A 12,950-nucleotide genomic window follows, 5' to 3' on the forward strand; every position below is an offset into this window, starting at 1 on the left:
AATTGGGTGGCTATATATGTATGGGCCACATGTGGGCAGACTCTGAATGGGTGTTCCTTCAGTCTCTGTTTTAATCTTTGCCTCTCTCTTCCCTGCCAAGGGTATTCTTGTTCCCCTTTTAGAGAAGGAGTGAAGCATTCACATTTTGATCATCCGTCTTGAGTTTCATTTGCTCTAGGCATCTAGGGTAATTCAAGCATTTGGGCTAATAGCCACTTATCAATGAGTGCATACCATGTATGTCTTTCTGTGATTGGGTTAGCTCACTCAGGATGATGTTTTCCAGTTCCAACCATTTGCCTACGAATTTCATAAAGTCGTTGTTTTTGATAGCTGAGTAATATTCCATTGTGTAGATGTACCACATTTTCTGTATCCATTCCTCTGTTGAAGGGCATCTGGGTTCTTTCCAGCTTCTGGCTATTATAAATAAGGCTGCAATGAACATAGTGGAGCTCGTGTCTTTTTTATATGTTGGGGCATCTTTTGGGTATATGCCCAAGAGAGGTATAGCTGGATCCTCAGGCAGTTCAATGTCCAATTTTCTGAGGATTCTCCAGACTGATTTCCAGAATGGTTGTACCAGTTTGCAATCCCACCAACAATGGAGGAGTGTTCCTCTTCCTCCACATCCTCGCCAGCATCTGTTGTCCCCTGAGTTTTTGATCTTAGCCATTCTCACTTGTGTGAGTTGAAATCTCAGGGTTGTTTTGATTTGCATTTCCCTTATGACTAAAGATGTTGAACATTTCTTTAGGTGTTTCTCAGCCATTCGGCATTCCTCAGCTGTGAATTCTTTGTTTAGCTCTGAACCCCATTTTTTAATAGGGTTATTTGTTTCCCTGCGGTCTAACTTCTTGAGTTCTTTGTATATTTTGGATATAAGGCCTCTATCTGTTGTAGGATTGGTAAAGATCTTTTCTCAATCTGTTGGTTGCCGTTTTGTCCTAACCACAGTGTCCTTTGCCTTACAGAAGCTTTGCAGTTTTATGAGATCCCATTTGTCGATTCTTGATCTTAGAGCATAAGCCATTGGTGTTTTGTTCAGGAAATTTTTTCCAGTGCCCATGTGTTCCAGATGCTTCCCTAGTTTTTCTTCTATTAGTTTGAGTGTGTCTGGTTTGATGTGGAGGTCCTTGATCCACTTGGACTTAAGCTTTGTACAGGGTGATAAGCATGGATCGATCTGCATTCTTCTACATGTTGCCCTCCAGTTGAACCAGCACCATTTGCTGAAAATGCTATCTTTTTTCCATTGGATGGTTTTGGCTCCTTTGTCAAAAATCAAGTGACCATAGGTGTGTGGGTTCATTTCTGGGTCTTCAATTTTATTCCATTGGTCTATCTGTCTGTCTCTGTACCAATACCATGCAGTTTTTATCACTATTGCTCTGTAATACTGCTTGAGATCAGGGATAGTGATTCCCCCTGAAGTCCTTTTATTGTTGAGGATAGCTTTAGCTATCCTGGGTTTTTTGTTATTCCAGATGAATTTGCAAATTGTTCTGTCTAACTCTTTGAAGAATTGGATTGGTATTTTGATGGGGATTGCATTGAATCTGTAGATTGCTTTTGGTAAAATGTCCATTTTTACTATATTAATCCTGCCAATCCATGAGCATGGGAGATCTTTCCATCTTCTGAGGTCTTCTTCAATTTCCTTCTTCAGTGTCTTGTAGTTCTTATTGTACAGATCTTTTACTTGCTTGGTTAAAGTCACTCCGAGGTACTTTATATTATTTGGGTCTATTATGAAGGGTGTCGTTTCCCTAATTTCTTTCTCGGCTTGTTTCTCTTTTGTGTAGAGGAAGGCTACTGATTTATTTGAGTTAATTTTATACCCAGCCACTTTGCTGAAGTTGTTTATCAGCTTTAGTAGTTCTCTGGTGGAACTTTTGGGATCACTTAAATACACTATCATATCATCTGCAAACAGTGATATTTTGACTTCTTCTTTTCCGATCTGTATCCCCTTGACCTCCTTTTGTTGTCTGATTGCTCTGGCTAGAACTTCAAGAACTATATTGAATAAGTAGGGAGAGAGTGGGCAGCCTTGTCTAGTCCCTGATTTTAGTGGGATTGCTTCGAGTTTCTCTCCATTTAGTTTAATGTTAGCAACTGGTTTGCTGTATATGGCTTTTACTATGTTCAGGTATGGGCCTTGAATTCCTATTCTCTCCAGGACTTTTATCATGAAGGGGTGTTGAATTTTGTCAAATGCTTTCTCAGCGTCTAATGAAATGATCATGTGGTTTTGTTCTTTCAGTTTGTTTATATAATGGATCACGTTGATGGTTTTCCGTATATTAAACCATCCCTGCATGCCTGGGATGAAGCCTACTTGGTCATGGTGGATGATTGTTTTGATGTGCTCTTGAATTCGGTTTGCCACAATTTTATTGAGTATTTTTGCATCGATATTCATAAGGGAAATTGGTCTGAAGTTCTCTTTCTTTGTTGTGTCTTTGTGTGGTTTAGGTATAAGAGTAATTGTGGCTTCGTAGAAGGTATTCGGTAGTGATCCATCTGTTTCAATTTTGTGGAATAGTTTGGATAATATTGGTATGAGGTCTTCTATGAAGGTTTGATAGAATTCTGCACTAAACCCGTCTGGACCTGGGCTCTTTTTGGTTGGGAGACCTTTAATGACTGCTTCTATTTCCTTAGGAGTTATGGGGTTGTTTAACTGGTTTATCTGTTCCTGATTTAACTTCGGTACCTGGTATCTGTCTAGGAAATTATCCATTTCCTGAAGATTTTCAAGTATTGTTGAATATAGGTTTTTATAGTAAGATCTGATGATTTTTTGAATTTCCTCTGAATCTGTTGTTATGTCTCCCTTTTCATTTCTGATTTTGTTAATTTGGACGCACTCTCTGTGTCCTCTCGTTAGTCTGGCTAAGGGTTTATCTATCTTGTTGATTTTCTCAAAGAACCAACTTTTGGTTCTGTTGATTCTTTCTATGGTCCTTTTTGTTTCTACTTGGTTGATTTCAGCTCTGAGTTTGATTATTTCCTGCCTTCTACTCCTCCTGGGTGTATGTGCTTCTTTTTGTTATAGAGCTTTTAGGTGTGCTGTCAAGCTGCTGACATATGCTCTTTCCTGTTTCTTTCTGCAGGCACTCAGCGCTATGAGTTTTCCTCTTAGCACAGCTTTCATTGTGTCCCATAAGTTTGGGTATGTTGTACCTTCTTTTTCATTAAATTCTAAAAAGTTTTTAATTTCTTTCTTTATTTCTTCCTTGACCAGGTTATCATTGAGTAGAGCATTGTTCAATTTCCAAGTGTATGTGGGCATTCTTCCTTGATTGTTATTGAAGACCAGTTTTAGGCCGTGGTGGTCTGATAGCACCCATGAGATTATTTCTATCTTTCTGTACCTGTTGAGGCCCGTTTTTTGACCAATTATATGGTCAATTTTGGAGAAAGTACCATGAGGAGCTGAGAAGAAGGTATATCCTTTTGCTTTAGGATAGAATGTTCTATAAATATCCGTTAAGTCCATTTGGCTCATGACTTCTCTTAGTCTGTCTACATCTCTGTTCAATTTCTGTTTCCATGATCTGTCCATTGATGAGAGTGGGGTGTTGAAATCTCCCACTATTATTGTGTGAGGTGCAATGTGTGTTTTGAGCTTTAGTAAGGTTTCTTTTATGTATGTAGTTGCCCTTGTATTTGGGGCATAGATATTTAGGATTGAGTGTTCATCTTGGTGGATTTTTCCTTTGATGAATATAAAGTGTCCTTCCTTATCTTTTTTGATGACTTTTAATTGAAAATTGATTTTATTTGATATTCGAATGGCTACTCCAGCTTGCTTCTTCTGACCATTTGCTTGGAAAATTGTTTTCCAGCCTTTCACTCTGAGGTAATGTCTGTCTTTGTCTCTGAGGTGTGTTTCCTGTAGGCAGCAGAATGCAGGGTCCTCGTTGCGTATCCAGTTTGTTAATCTATGTCTTTTTATTGGGGAGTTGAGGCCATTGATGTTGAGAGATATTAAGGAATAGTGATTATTGCTTCCCGTTATATTCATATTTGGATGTGAGGTTATGTTTGTGTGCTATCATTCTCTTTGTTTTGTTGCCAAGACGATTAGTTTCTTGCTTCTTCTAGGTTATAGCTTGCCTCCTTATGTTGGGCTTTACCATTTATTATCCTTTGTAGTGCTGGATTTGTAGAAAGATATTGTGTAAATTTGGTTTTGTCATGGAATATCTTGGTTTCTCCATCTATGTTAATTGAGAGTTTTGCAGGATACAGTAACCTGGGCTGGCATTTGTGTTCTCTTAGGGTCTGTATGACATCAGTCCAGGATCTTCTGGCCTTCATAGTTTCTGGCGAGAAGTCTGGTGTGATTCTGATAGGTCTGCCTTTATATGTTACTTGACCTTTTTCCCTTACTGCTTTTAATATTCTTTCTTTATTTTGTGCGTTTGGTGTTTTGACTATTATGTGACGGGAGGTGTTTCTTTTCTGGTCCAATCTATTTGGAGTTCTGTAGGCTTCTTGTATGCCTATGGGTATCTCTTTTTTTTAGATTAGGGAAGTTTTCTTCTATGATTTTGTTGAAGTTATTTACTGGTCCTTTGAGCTGGGAGTCTTCACTCTCTTCTATACCTATTATCCTTAGGTTGATCTTCTCATTGGGTCCTGGATTTCCTGTATGTTTTGGACCAGTAGCTTTTTCCGCTTTACATTATCTTTGACAGTTGAGTCAATGATTTCTATGGAATCTTCTGCTCCTGAGATTCTCTCTTCCATCTCTTGTATTCTGTTGGTGAAGCTTGTATCTACAGCTCCTTGTCTCTTCTTTTGGTTTTCTATATCCAGGGTTGTTTCCATGTGTTCTTTCTTGATTGCTTCTATTTCCATTTTTAATTCCTTCAACTGTTTGATTGTGTTTTCCTGGAATTCTTTCAGGGATTTTAGCGATTCCTCTCTGTAGGCTTCTACTTATTTATTAATGTTTTCCTGTGTTTCCCTAAGGGAGTTCTTCACATCTTTCTTGAAGTCCTCCAGCATCATGATCAAATATGATTTTGAAACTAGATCTTGCTTTTCTGGTGTGTTTGGATATTCCATGTTTGTTTTGGTGGGAGAATTGGGCTCCGATGATGCCAAGTAGTCTTGGTTTCTGTTGCTTGGGTTCCTGCGCTTGCCTCTCGCCATCAGATTATCTCTAGTGTTACTTTGTTCTGCTATTTCTGACAGTGGCTAGACTGTCCTATAAGCCTGTGTGTCAGGAGTGCTGTAGACCTGTTTTCCTGTTTTCTTTCAGCTAGTTATGGGAACAGAGTGTTCTGCTTTCAGGCGTGTAGTTTTTCCTCTCTACAGGTCTTCAGCTGTTCCTGTGGGCCTGTGTCTTGAGTTCACCAGGCAGCTTTCTTGCAGCAGAAAAGTTGGTCTTACCTGTGGTCCCGAGGCTCAAGTTCGCTCGTAGGGTGCTGCCCACGGGCTCTCTGCGGCGGCAGCAACCAGGAATACCTGTGCCGCCCCTTCCGGGAGCTTCAGTGCACCAGGCTTCCAGATGGCCTTTGGTGTTTTCCTCTGGCGTCTGAGATGTTTGTACAGAGATCAGTCTCTTCTGGTTTCCCAGGCTTGTCTGCCTCTCTCACGGTTTAGCTCTCCCTCCCACGGGATTTGGGTGCAGAGAACTGTTTATCTGGTCTGTTTCCTTCAGGGTCCGGTGGTGTCTCAGGCACAGGGGTCCTGCCGCTCCTGGGCCCTCCCCCACAGGAGCCCAGAGGCCTTATACAGTTTCCTCTTGGGCCAGGGATGTGGGCAGGGGTGAGCAGTGTTGGTGGTCTCTTCCGCTCTGCAGCCTCAGGAGTGCCCACCTGACCAGGCGGTTGGGTCTCTCTCTCACAGGGTCTGGGAGCAGAGAGCTGCTGCGGGCCGGGATCCGCGGGTGTGGGACTTCCGGTAAACACAGAACGTGCCCGGTCCTAGAGAAATTCTGCTTCCCTGTGTCCCAAGCTCACCAGGCAGCTTTCTTGCAGCAGAAAAGTTGGTCTTACCTGTGGTCCCGAGGCTCAAGTTTGCTCGTGGGGTGCTGCCCACGGGCTCTCTGCAGCGGCAGCAACCAGGAAGACCTGTGTCGCCCCTTCCGGGAGCTTCAGTGCACCAGGGTTCCAGATGGTCTTTGGCTTTTTCCTCTGGCGTCTGAGATGTGTGTGCAGAGAGCAGTCTCTTCTGGTTTCCCAGGCTTGTCTGCCTCTCTGAAGGTTTAGCTCTCCCTCCCACGGGATTTGGGTGCAGAGAACTGTTTATCTGGTCTGTTTCCTTCAGGGTCCGGTGGTGTCTCTGGCAGGGGTCCTGCCGCTCCTGGGCCCTCCCCCACGGGAGCCCAGAGGCCTTATACAGTTTCCTCTTGGGCCAGGGATGTGGGCAGGGGTGAGCAGTGTTGGTGGTCTCTTCAGCTCTGCAGCCTCAGGAGTGCCCACCTGACCAGGCGGTTGGGTCTCTCTCTCACAGGGTCTGGGAGCAGAGAGCTGCTGCGGGCCGGGATCCGAGGCTTGCTCTTTCTTTCTTTCTTTCTTTCTTTCTTTCTTTCTTTCTTTCTTTCTTTCTGTCTGTCTGTCTGTCTGTCTGTCTGTCTTCCTTCCTTCCTTCCTTCCTTCCTTCCTTCCTTCCTTTCTTTCTTTCTTTCTTTCTTTCTTTCTTTCTTTCTTTCTTTCTTTCTTTTGCCTTTGGTGTTCTGCTCAGGAAAATTTTCCATGTTCCTATGTGTTTGATGTTCTTCCCTACATTCTCTTCTATTACTTTCAGTGTATCTGGTTTTATGTGGAGGTCTTTGATCCATTTGGACTTGAGCTTTGTACAAGGAGATAAAAATGGGTCAATTTGCATTCTTCTACAGGCTGATCTCAAGTTGAACCAGCTGAAAATGCTGTTGTTTTTCCACTGGATAGTTTTAGGTCCTTTGTCGAAAATCAAATAACCATAGGTGTTTGTGTTTATTTCTGGGTCTTCATTTCTATTCCAATGATCTATCTGCCTGTCTCTGTAACAATATCATGCAGTTTTTATCATGATTGCTCTGTAATACAGCTTGAGGTCAGGGATGGTGATTCCTCCAGAAGTTCTTTTATTATTGAGTATAGTTTTCACTATCCTGGGTTCTTTTGCTTTTCCAAATGAATTTGCAAATTGCTCTTTCTAACTCTTTGAAAATTTGAGTTGGAATTTTAATGGGGATTACATTGAATCTGTAGATTCCTTTTGGCAAGATGGTCATTTTTACTGTATTTTTCCTGCCAATCCATGAGCATGGGAGATCTTTCCATCTTCTGTGATCTTCGATTTCTTTCTTCAGAGATTTGAAGTTCCTGCCACAAGGATCTTTCAATTGCTTGGTTAGAGTCAAACCAAGATATCTTATATTATTTTTTTGCTATTGTGAAGTTTTGTTTCCCCATTTTCTTTCTCAGCTTGTTTATCCTTTGAGTAGAGGAAGGCTACTGATTTCTCTGAGTTAATTTTATATCCAGCTACTTTGCTAAAATTGTTTATCAGTTGTAGGAGTGCTCTGGTGGAATTCTTGGGGTCACTTAAGTATACTATCATATCATCTGCAAATAGTGATATTTTGACTTCTTCCTTTCCAATTTGTATCCCTTTGACACCTTTTTATTGTCTGACTGCTCTGGCTAAGGACTTCAAGTACTATATTGAATAGGTAGCGGAGTGTAGAGCCTTGTCTAGCCCCTGATTTTAGTGGCATTGCTTCAAGTTTCTCTCCATTTAGTTTTATGTTAACTACTGGTTTGTTGTATATTGCTTTTAATGTGTTTAGGTATGAACCTTGTCCTGATCTTTCCAAGACTTTTATCATGAAGGGTGTTGAATCTTGTCAAATGTTTTCTCAGCATCTGATGAAATGATTATGTGGTTTCCTTTTTTATTTTAGTTTGTTTATGTAGTGGATTATGTTGATGGATTTCCATATATTAAACCATACTTGCATCCCTGGGATGAAGCCTACTTGATCATGGTGAATGGTCATTTTGATGTGTTCTTGGATTCAATTTGAAGGTATTTTATTGAGTATTTTTGCATAAAAGATATTCATGAGGGAAATTGGTCTGAAGTTCCCTTTCTTTGTATGGTTTAGGTATAAGTGGAATTGTGGCTTCAAAGAATGAATTGGGTATTGTTCCTTCTGTTTTATTTTGTAGAATAGTTTGAAAAGTATTGGTATTAGGTCTTCTTTGAATGTCTGATAGAATCTGATCCTGGACTATTTGGGATTGGGAGACTTTTAATGACTGCTTCTATTCCCTTAGGGGTTATGGGACTGTTTAGATGGTTTATCTGATCCTGATTTACCTTTAATACCTGGTGTCTGTCTACAAAATTGTCCATTTCCTCCAGATTTCCCAGTTTTGTTAAGTGTAGGCTATTGGAGTAGGATCTGATGATTTTTTTTAATTTCCTCATTTTTTGTTTTATGTCTCCAATTTCATTTCTGATTTTGTTAATTTGGATACTGTCTCTGTGCCCTCTGGTTAGTCTGGCTAAGGGTTGGTCTATTTTGTTGAAAAAATTTTCCCCAAAGACCTAGCTCCTTTTTTTGTTTGTTCTTTGTATAGTTATTTTTGTTTGACTTGTTGATTTCAGCTCTGAGTTTGATTTTTTTCTTGCTCTGTCTATTCCTCTTGGGTGAATCTGCTTCTTTTGTTCTAGAACTTTCAGGTATGCTGTCAAGCTGTTAGTGTATGCTCTCTTCAATTTCTTTTTGAAAGCACTCAGAGATATGAGTTTTTCTCTTACCACTACTTTCATTATATCCCATAAGTTTGGGTGTGTTATGCCTTCATTTTAATTAAATTCTACAAAGTCTTTAATTTCTTTCTTTATTTCTTCCTTGACCGAGTTGTCATTGAGCATTGTTCAGCTTCTATGTATATGTGGGCTTTCTGGTTTTTTTTTTTTTTGTTGTTGTTGTTGTTTGTTTGTTCGTTTTGGGTTTTTTGTTGTTGTTGTTGTTGAAAACCAGTCTTAGTCCATGGTGATCTGATAGGATGCATGGGATTACTTCAATCTCCCTGTATATATTGACACCTGTTTTGTGACCGATTATATGATCAATTTTTGAGAAGGTACCATAAGGTGCTGAGAAGAAGGTATATTCTTTTGTTTTAGGATGAAATATTCTACAGATGTCTGTTAAATCCATTTGGTTCATAACTTCTGATGGTTTCACTGTATCTCTGTTTAGTTTCTGTTTCCATGATCTGTCCATTGATGAGAGTGGGGTATTGAAATCCCCTACTATTATTGTGTATGGTGCATTGTATGCTTTGAGCTTTAGTAAAGTTTCTTTTATGAATGTGGGTGCCCTTGCATTTGGAGCATAGATGTTCAGAAGTGAGAGTTCATCTTGGTAGATTTTTTTCCTTGATGAATATGAAGTGTCCTTCCTTATCTTTTTTGATAACTTTTGGTTGAAAGTTGATTTTATTCAATATGAGAGTGGCTACTCCAGCTTGTTTCTTGGGACTATTTGCTTAGAAATTTGTTTTCCAGCCTTATACTCTGAGTTAGTGTCTGTATTTGTCACTAATTTTTCCTAAAATTCCAAAATTGCTATTTTGATTTTTCATCCCTGGAACTATGGTATGTAGAGTACATTGTTTAATTTTCATGTGTGGTCACAGTGTCTAAACTTTGCTTTTTCATTCACTTCTATTTTGTTACATTATATTGAAAAAGCATTAGAGATGATTTTAGTTCTTTTAAATTTGTTAAGACTTGCTTTGTCTTTTAACCTGTTAAACATAGTTGAGAATGTTTAATTGGTGAGAAAATTATGTGTTTTGCATCTACTTGGTAGAATGCTCTGTGCAGATGCTTGGTTTGTAGAGCTGGACTGATGTTCAGTTTAACTCTGTGGTTTCTTTACAAGTAAGTTGTCCATACAGACAGATGATCTATACATTGGCAGAAGTGAGCTGTTAAAGTATTTTTATATTAGTGTCTACTTCTCCTTTAAGGTTCACATTTGTTTTATATATTTAAGTACTCTGATATTGCGTGTACATATCTAATTATTTACCTTTGCTAAACCAAAGCCTTTCTCAGAATGTAATCTTCCTTGTGGGTTTTAATGCCTTTTATTTTGTCTAGTAAAAAACATGGCAAGTCTCTTTGAGCCTATGGAATTAATTGGTTGTCAAATATTAAAGAAAATGTTGACCAATACAAAACTTCACATTTTCTAAACTTTCTCACATTTTATTATTCATGTGTCCAAGTGTTCTGCACATTGAGACATGTTTGGGGCAGGACCCCTATATTTCAGTGTTTATTTTATTTGGATGTCTTTTTAGCTAAAATTCACTTACAAGCTTAATAAAATCTCATTACCCAGCATTTCCTTGTCTTTTATGTAGAATTCTTTGGCCTGCCCAGCACCTATATTGCTTGGGTGGTTTTTAGGAAGAAAGATAGCAATCAAGTCTAGAAAAACAAAACAAAAAACAAAAAATAACCATGAACAATGGCTCCAAAGCTGCTTTTCTGGAGCCATCTGCTTCAAAGATGTTTCTTTGTCAGAAGACTATGCAAGAATATGACTTCAATTTTTCTTTATGCTTAAAGTCATTCCTTAAAGAGCTTCAGTTAACAATTAATTTTTTCCAAATGAGGTAGGAAGAACCTAATTAACACTCAAAATGTATTCTGAAGTAAATATTTTGCCATTACTTCTATTTATATCCACAGTGGACCAACAAACCTCCACATTTTCTTTACTTATATTTTTATAGTATAAGTTTATTATAAACTATTAAGAATAAGCATTTCATAAATGTTGGGTCATTTACATATTAAATTGTAACCTAATTCAGTAAAAATTATGTACTGAGCAGTTACCATTAAGTTCACTGACAAGGCATAGTGTAGAAGACAACCATGAACATCTCAGATGGAAAATAGGGAGTCCTCAAACCAGGAGTGTTCTCTAGTTGCTGCTATTATGATTCTTTTCAGTCAATTTAACTAATTAAGAATCCCCCTCCCTCCTTTTCTGTATCTTCCACCTTCTGTTTAGATTAAAGTGTCAAGTCCAAGACAACTGGTATTTGCAGACCTTCATCCCTTGGACGACCGAGCTTGCTAAATTACCTTGCACGTGACTTGAGAATGTTCTCAAACAGCGGGAGGTATTCTGTTCCCCATCAGAACAGAATTTCCATACAAGATGAAACCCATTTTCTATCCCTGGTTTAGATTACATATGTGTAGTGATCCTGTTTTTACAAATAAGAACTTTGATTAGTATCTGGACAAAGTCTTTCATTTGAAGACATCTGAAGAACTGTATGCAAACGAAAAGGCAGTGGAAACTAAACTTGGAATTTTAGGAACAAGTTGTACGAAAGAAAGAAAGCAAGGTCAGCAGGTGTGCCATGAGGTAAATATCCAGGCGTACGCTGCTACTCCAAGATAGTATTTAGTTGATCTTCAAAAATATAAAAACAAGACCAAGGAGCGGTCTGTCTTGGTACCAGAAATGCAACATCTTCTCCACTGAGAACTATGTATCTTAAATGTGTTATTTCTTATATCAACAGTTCTTATATCATATCTCAAAAGGATTTGCTGTTATAAATATGGGGTATGTGTGAGTGTGTGTGTGTGTGTCTGTATTCACACACACTTCTGAGTGTTGTATGGAGGCCAGAGGTTCTGCATATTGGGTATTCTCCTCTATTATTGCTCAGATTATTTTTAAAAGTATATATTATATTTTATAATATAATTATATTAATATACAAAATATATAAACATAATTAAAATATATACACTTTATGAAGTTAATTATCTAACAAATGAAGTCAACATCCAGTTGGATAAAGCAAAATGCAGGACTTGTAAATGAAATGTCATGGTAAAATGAGCAAAGGAAGAACATAGAGGAAGAATAGTGAACACACAAAAGAAATATCCATGATGATATGCTATAAACCTGCAGTTGTGTTTCTAGACAAAGACTATGAGACAGAAGCAGTATTTAAAGTGCTGATCACTTAGAATTTCCAAACCTGCTGACATTAACTAACACACACACGGCAGATGTTCAGTGAGCTTGAAGACAGAAAAAATTTAAGTTATCACAATTTAAATTGAATTATGGTAAAAAAATGCTAAAAAACAAACTAAAGAAGAGATTCTCAAAAATATTAGAGACACACTCATGATATGTTGAATGTAGCAATGGCATTCTCAGTAGAAATAAAAGTAGTCTGACGATACCAATTATTATCTTTAAAAGCTAACATTTAGACTTCTGTTCTTAAAAATCCTTACAAATGGGGGCAAATAGAGAGTTTCCCTAAGGCTAATAATGCAGAAGCTGGGAGAATATCAGGTATCATCATTGCTGTCTGCTAGAAAGTCAGGGGCACAGAGACTGATACTTTTCTCATTGCTTTAAGAAGAAATACATTATGTGCCAAGAAACAATTTCAAGAGGGCTCACAATTTCCGGGTACAGCCCGTCATAGCAGAGGTCACATGACACCAAGAATATGAGGTAACTGGTTACATTGTTGTCATAGTTAGGAAACAGAGAAGGATGAATGTTGATATTCAGACTGTTTCCTACCTTTTATTTAGTCCAGGTTGCCAATATTAAGGGTCCATCTACCCTTTTTAGAAACACCCCCATATACACACCCACAAGTGTGGTCCCACAGCGCCTCTGAGTCAAGTGAAATGGACAATAAAAGTTAAGCATTTTAACCAGAATAGAAGTCCTGAGGGATGATGCACATAAATGGTTTCAATATCAGCAGACAATAGGAAAGGCTCAACCCCAATCAAAAGCCCAGGAGAATACTATGCTTTTATGTTTCCTGAAAGAACATTGTTTGCCTTGTATTCTATTCTTCCCTCCACAATTTTCAGCATCCCATTAACAAGCATGAGATCAATAAATAAATGGT

The sequence above is a fragment of the Rattus norvegicus genome, chromosome 11 (genome assembly GCF_021556685.1).
Source record: "Rattus norvegicus strain SHRSP/BbbUtx chromosome 11, alternate assembly SHRSP_T2T, whole genome shotgun sequence".
In the NCBI taxonomy this organism is placed as follows: Eukaryota; Metazoa; Chordata; class Mammalia; order Rodentia; family Muridae; genus Rattus; species Rattus norvegicus.